We start from the raw sequence: 7,380 nt of genomic DNA, 5'->3' as shown, positions 1-7,380 counted from the left end.
ATACAAAGACAGAATGGACCACAGTCAGCGATCAGATTCCACCTGATGTTAGTTCATATAATGTTACAAATCTTAAGCTATCTACTGAATACTACTTCAGAGTTTGTGCACAGTATGCAGTAGGTAGGAGTGAATATCTGGAATCCAATGGAATAACAATCACATGTAAGTAAATATACTTTAGCATAATTTCCTATAAAAGATGAGGGAACTCATTCTTTGTCAATGAGACAGGTTTATTTAATTAGGTACATTGTAGTTTAGTTATTTTTTTAAGTTTAACCTTTTCACCACCAGAATTTCTCACCCAAACTTTTTCATATAGTTTTCAATATTTCTGGAATAACCTTAATTTTGGAGCCAACTAACAAAATTTGAGCAAATTTTCAACTTTGACTCATAGATTTGGATATTTTTGTCTTAATCTTCTGAATGAAAGTACAGGCTATCAAGAGGACTATTTTGTGAATTTGTGATGAAAAGAGGGAACTGGTGGTGAAAAGGGTTTGATGTTTTTAAATAAAGCATTTTGTCTCTTAAATTGTCTCATTCAGAAACATATATTTAGTTCACAAATTCATACAAACTGGGCAGTCTGTGTTTACATAATTACTATGTGACAACCAAAATGACGACCCTTTTAAATCTGCGATTGCAAGAGCACACTGGGATTTTCTGCGTGAAATTTCTTGGCGCATTGTCTGTGATAAAGTCCATTGAAATTCTTCTTTGATAATAAAAAGCCCTATTTGTCAGAAATATTTGGTAAGCTGCACATGTAACATACATTACAAGCAGAAAACACACCAAGGTGTAGTACAGAATTAATACTAGAATACTCTCTCATAAACTACAGTAATGCGTGAAACATACACATAATATAAGAATAAGCAGCAAGTTAAGATCTGACAGAAGTTAGTAATACAATTGGTTTAATCAACCAACTAGTTCAGACTGTCCTAATATCTGGTAAGTTCAATTGTTCACTTGCCCAATACAACACTTTTTAGCTTCACTACCAATAGTCCAAAATTCCACTTCAGTCTTTCACACAGACTGTTCTACATGCACCGTGCGTTACGACTCACAGATTATGTGCTGTCGCCTTACCCATCTCCCTCACCAAAACGGTGGAAACTCCAAGTCTTTGGAATATCTTAAAGCTGCAAGACCACTTTGGCAGACCTTTACTCTATATGCTTGGCAGACCTAATACAGGGAAGTTACAACAGACTCCCACCAACACCTTGCCAGTTAATAGTAAAATTACGAGTCACCACAAGTAGAATTGCAGGAGATGCTCATTCCTGGACAACTAATGGACAACTGCCCACATCACACTGCACAATTACCAAGCACACTGAAATACTTTGCATCACAAAAGCAGTTCCATTAATCACTCCAACCTGATTAGCTTTATTCCATACACCCACCTGTAAGTGCATACCATAACACCCAATGCATACTCAATACCAGCACACTGCTAATTGAACCATGACCTAGCTGATTCATGCATGTACACCTGGACACTACTTGCCAAGCAACCACTAGGCGCCATTAACTGGAGTTTATTTTACAGTACTAAAACCTACGTACACAAATTACTAGTCAATATAACAAACACTAAAATAGCGGTTTGTTTTTCTGTCCGATGATTATTTCTTATTTGACACCTTTAACATACATGTATGGTATATATATCATTTTGTGACTGTACGATCCAAAACCCTACGGAGGTTTACGAGTATAATAACACTATCAAGTAACACACGACTTCCATTTATTCTATATACATGAGTTACAATACACACAGAGATATGGGACACGGTTCTAAATAGAAATTCAAAAACAGTAAAAATTAGCAAATAACAAAGTTACACAAATTAAATTGAATTTAGAATGAGTATTTCAAAGGAACTGTCGACACCAACATCTTGTTCCGTACTTTACTCCATGCCATGTGGTCTATAAAGAAAACATACAAATATCACTTGCTTAATGTTTAGTGCACAAAAGAATAAATTATTACACAACTACAAGAATACTACAAATTAAAACACCAATAATGCTTACCTTGAATAGTGATGTCTTTCGAGACAAGTAAACCAAACCACCACTATGGCGTACCGAATCTTGGCTCAAACAACCCAGGACACATCTTCACTTTAGGAAGACTGGAACCACACTGAACTGCCACATGGTTGAAGGCAGACAGGGGTCAGAGGCCAACATATGCAAATTTGGATTTAAACAAAAGAACTGAACAATAAATCATAACAGCTGAATTACTGAGTGCCAATCACTGCACAGGTAGCTTGCACTTACAGTGACAAAGCATTTTCTTAAAATTCTGATTGACCAGGGATCACATGTGGCCACAGTCTTCAACTGTGACCTGTCTGATAGTAATATTGGCCTCAAGGAAACCATAGAATGCTCCATTTTAACTTAGAATTATCAAAAACTCCACGTACCCTGGTAGGGAGTATCCTATCTCCCCCACTTGGTGGCACCACTGAATTGTAGTTCTTGTAGGTTTGTCTCCTCCTGCTGATCATTCAACAGTCCTGAGAAGTCATAAAGATTCAACACTATGTGATGGATTGTATTGGGCCATTTAAGAGGTATTCAGCTTTGCTGCTAAAAATAAGCAGATCGATACGTCTAACTATCTCAAATACCTTAACTGGAAGCAAAATTACAGAAGATTTTCAATATCAACAGAAAATATATGCTGCCATCTTGTTCTTGACAAATTTATAAACAAAAACGTCTAAACTAGCTTTCTCCAACATTTCTGTGCTGTAGGTTTTTGACCACAAGAAAGTATGATCGTTGGACTGGTAGATAGACGTTTTGGCTGATTACAATCATAAAAACTGCAGAAAGGCTTTCCGGCATAAATTTGTAGCCTTATTAATTCAATTAAAATCTAGACTTGCATAAAATTGGGGATTAATGCTCACAGACTACGAATAGAGACTGGGAGATATAACAACACAGATATATCTGACAGAAAATGTCTATTTTGTGAAAAGAATGCCAAAGAAGACGAATAACATTTTCTGTTAACATGTGATCATTACGAAAAAAACTTTATAAGCTGTCATCACCCGCACATTTAGCAAAAATAAAGAAAAAATAAAATATCTTTTAAATATTAAAGATGAGAACACAATAATACAAATAGCAAAATAAATAAAGAACTGTTTCAAAACAAGAGAGGAAAAACTGAACACAATATAGTTAGCTATCTTAAGATAAGGTTAAGTACATGCATTACTAAACCAAATATTCACCAACACAAATATAGAAAACAATCCAATTTTCTTTTTAAATTAAATTATTGATTTGATTACAATAAAGTAAATATGTTTTAGAAAAAAACATAAACAATTAAAAATAAATGATCAGAAAAAAGAAAGTAAAATACAGTAATTATTAAAATAGCTAAATAGAAAAAAAATTAAAATCACTACTAGTATCAGAAATAAATAATGTAAATATTATGAGGCAGCTGGTGTAGTCAGTTTCATGTTTTCTTCTCTCAAGTTAAAGCACGATTAAATGAATTTCCCAAGTTTGATCAATGTGTTTTATATAATTTTATATGTATGTATGTCACTTTTTTTGTTCCACTGTTATCTCAAGAACCACTACCGCGGTAATCAAATTTTGATGAAACTTGGCACATAGATGCACTGAACTAATGTGCAGATTTGATTAGTTTTAGGTAAAAATCCATGCATATTAATTAGCTAATTTGCATAATGATTAATCAATTTTCGGCTTTTCCACTGATATCTCAAGCACTAATCATATTTCAATAAAACTTGGTACATAGATGGCATAGGACACTACACAGACCTGATAGTTTGTAGGGTAATATCAGTACATATTAATTACCTAATTTGCTTAATGAAGTAATTTTTAGCTTTTGATATTTCAAGTAGTAATCATCACATTTCTTCACTGAAACTTGGTACATAGATGTCATAGGACACTGCACAGACCTGATAGTTTTTAGGGTAATATCAGTACATATTAATAACCTAATTTGCATAATTAATTAATTTTCAGCTTTTGATATTTCAAGTAGTACTAATCATCATATTTCAATGAGACTTGCGACATAGATCTTCTAGGACTATGCAGAGACCTGATTAGTTTTAGGGTAAATAATTGTTTAATTACCGAATTTGCATAATTAGTTAATTTTTTCCATGAATGTTCCACTGATATATAAAGAACCACTAATTGGAGTTTAATGAAACTTTTAAAAGTATTCATCATCACATTTCAATGAACCTAGGACCCAATTAGTTTTTGGTGAATATTTATGCTTATTAATCACCTAATTAAAAAAATATTTAACACTGATATCTCAATTACTCATCATTACATTTCAATAAAATTCAGTACATAAATGCTCTAGGACAATAGACAGGCCTGATTAATTTTGGCTTAAAATTTGTTCATATTAATTCTCTAATTAGCATAATAATTCATATTAATATTTTTGCTCTAATCACGTTTCACTGAAACTTGGTACATAGATATTGAATTACGCAGACCTTATTAGTTTTACACTCAAATCTGTTCATATTAGTTACCTGATTTACATAATTGGTTTTCAGCTTTCCCATCAATATCTCAAGTACAAGTAATTTAGAATTTTAATGTGTCTTTAATACTCTCAGCACACAGGAGCTCTTTCTAAGCTTTCTTTGATTTTTCCTTCAAGCCAACAGTGTGAATGAACTGAGAAATTGTTTACAAAGCACAACAATAAACTCTTACAGTGTGGTACATGAGGTGGCCGTCATCACTAGAACACTTTTTTCAAAATCATAGTTTCTTTTTCATTTTTTCAATCATACCTCTGACAATGATCTCTCAAAATATAATTTCAGTTCTAGTAATTCCGCCACTCCCAAAAATAATATTTTTTTTATGGTTTCGTGACCTTAGAATTAACCATTTTTGTTTGCTATCTCATGTAAGCATGCTACAGTCTGTTTGTTAGTCTCATCCCCTGTTTGTTTCACTGAATATTCATTTGCAAATAAATATGTTCTATACAATGTCATGCTACTCCTTTGGAAACTAGCAATTGTGGCATGTTTGTCTGTCATTTTTACCAAATCATAGCTAACCCATTCCTTTTAGTTTTTGACTCCCATGTGCGAAGCACAAAATGGGTGTCTTTGCAGTTAGTGTGTCTGTGTGTGTGTATGTGTGTATGGGTGTGTGTATGTGTGTATGTGTGTCCGACTGTTCCACTGCTATCTCAAGAACCATACATCGATTTTTGATGAAACTTGGTGCACAGATGCTCTGGGCCAATGCGCAGATTTGATTAGGTTTTGGTAAAAATCCATGCTCGTTAATTACCTAATTTGCATGATAATTAGCTAATTTTTAGTTGTTCTATGACTTTTCCACTGATATCTAAAGAACCACTCATTGGATTTTGATGAAACTTGGTACATAGATGCTCTGAACATATGCGCAGATTTGATTAGTTTTTGGTAAAAATCTGTTCATATTAATTATCTAATTTGCACGTTAATTAGCTGATTTTTAGCTGTTCCATGATTGTTCCACTGATATCTAAACAACCACTCATTGGATTTTGATGAAACTTTGTACATACATGCTCTGAACTAATGCTACGGTAGATTTTGATTAGTTTTTGGTAATAATCCGTGGATACTAATTACCTAATTTGCATAATGATTAGTCAATTTTCGTTTTTTCCACTGATATCTCAAGTACTAATTATCACATTTCAATGAAACTTGGTACATAGATGTCATATGACACTGCACAGACCTGATAGTTTTTATGGTAATATCAGTTTATATTAATTACCTAATTAGCATAATTAATTAATTTTCAGCATTTGATATAAGTACTAATCATCACATTTCAATGAAACTTGGTACATCGATGTCATATGACACTGCACAGACCTGATAGTTTTTATGGTAATATCAGTACATATTAATTACCTAATTTGTATAATTAATTAATTTTCAGCATTTGATATAAGTAGTTAGCATTACATTTCAATGAAACTTGGTACTTACATACTCAAGGACTATGCAGAGATTGATTGTTTTCGATAAATATTTGTGCATATTAATCACCTAATTTGCATAATTAGTTAATTTTCAGCTTTTCCACGGGTATCTCAAGTACTAATCATCGCATTTCAATGAAACTTGGTACATAGATCCTTCAGGACTATGCAGAGACCTGATTAGTTTTAGGGTAAATAATTGTGCATATTAATTACCTAATTTGCATAATTAATTTTCAGCTTTTCTACTGATATCTAAAGTACTAATCATCACATTTCAATGAATCTAGAATTATGCAGACCCAATTAGTTTCCGGTAAATATTTGTGCATATTAATCACCTAATTTGCATAATTAACCAACTTTCACACTGATATCTCAGGTACTATACATCACATATCAATGAATGTACATGGATGCTGTAGGACAATAGACAGACCTGAATAATTGTGGGTTAAAATCTGTACATATTAATTACCTAATTTGCATAATTTTAAGCTTTCACACTGATATTTAAAGTACCATAAAAACTCCAAAATTTCGACCGGTTTAAAATAATTGGTGTTGGAAATGTGACGTGTTTTTAGAGTCAAAATTAAGGTGCATTTTCGGACGGTCGAATTTTTCAGAATAGAAATCAGCGAATGAAAAAATGGGGATGATAGACAGTGTGCTTCATTAGTTTTTAAAAAATGCAATGTCCGTCAATTGACGTAAACTTCCCCATGTTTCAAGGTAAAAGCAAAGGTCGTGGCCGAGTTGTAACTCAAAATCTAAACAAAGTCATCAATCAGTGAGTATTATGACAAGCAAAACAAAACATCAAGACACGGAGAAGAGGTCAGCACAAAACTAATAGGTCAAAAGACAAAGCTGTCTCGCACTACCTAGGAAAACTTGCGAATGTTCGAAGTACAGGTACCCATTGGACAAAAGATACATGGAAGTTTAGCAAACGATCTCCCCGACCCAGTGCAAGTATCCGGTTAGAATCAAAGCTCACGTGTCCCTTATTTGAGGGACCAGATTCTGCCGTAAATTCGCCCTTGGATCACAGGGAGCCCAGGAACTATAATCAGCTGTAATACGCAGTCTGTATGAGCGGGGGGGGGGTGGTATCGGCTGGTATCCAGTGTACGAAATAGACAAGGGATGAAGGCTTCAGCCAGCTCACATTTTTTAAACTCGAAAAAATGGACGAAAAGACCAGTTGAGCAAGGCTAACCGAGTTGTGACCTCGATGGGGTTCGTAACCAGTCTTGTGATTGGTTGTTGACAAATGCTGAACAGGCCAC

General features: G+C 33.8%; 1 long non-coding RNA gene across 1 annotated transcript; it reads right to left on the bottom strand.

Annotated features, from left to right (window-relative positions):
* Window positions 1–1,758: 1,758 nt before the first annotated feature.
* On the bottom strand, window positions 1,759–2,181 carry LOC146730147 (uncharacterized). The gene is made up of 2 exons (XR_014927770.1): window positions 2,074–2,181; window positions 1,759–1,965 (listed from the first exon to the last, which is right to left on the bottom strand). It is a non-coding gene; the product is annotated as an uncharacterized LOC146730147 (long non-coding RNA).
* Window positions 2,182–7,380: the final 5,199 nt, after the last annotated feature.

This window comes from Saccoglossus kowalevskii, chromosome 20, assembly GCF_978046115.1.
Source record: "Saccoglossus kowalevskii chromosome 20, keSacKowa6.1, whole genome shotgun sequence".
NCBI lineage: Eukaryota > Metazoa > Hemichordata > Enteropneusta > Harrimaniidae > Saccoglossus > Saccoglossus kowalevskii.
Note: the sequence above shows the minus strand (reverse complement) of the source record. Positions and strands in the feature narration are given on the sequence as shown.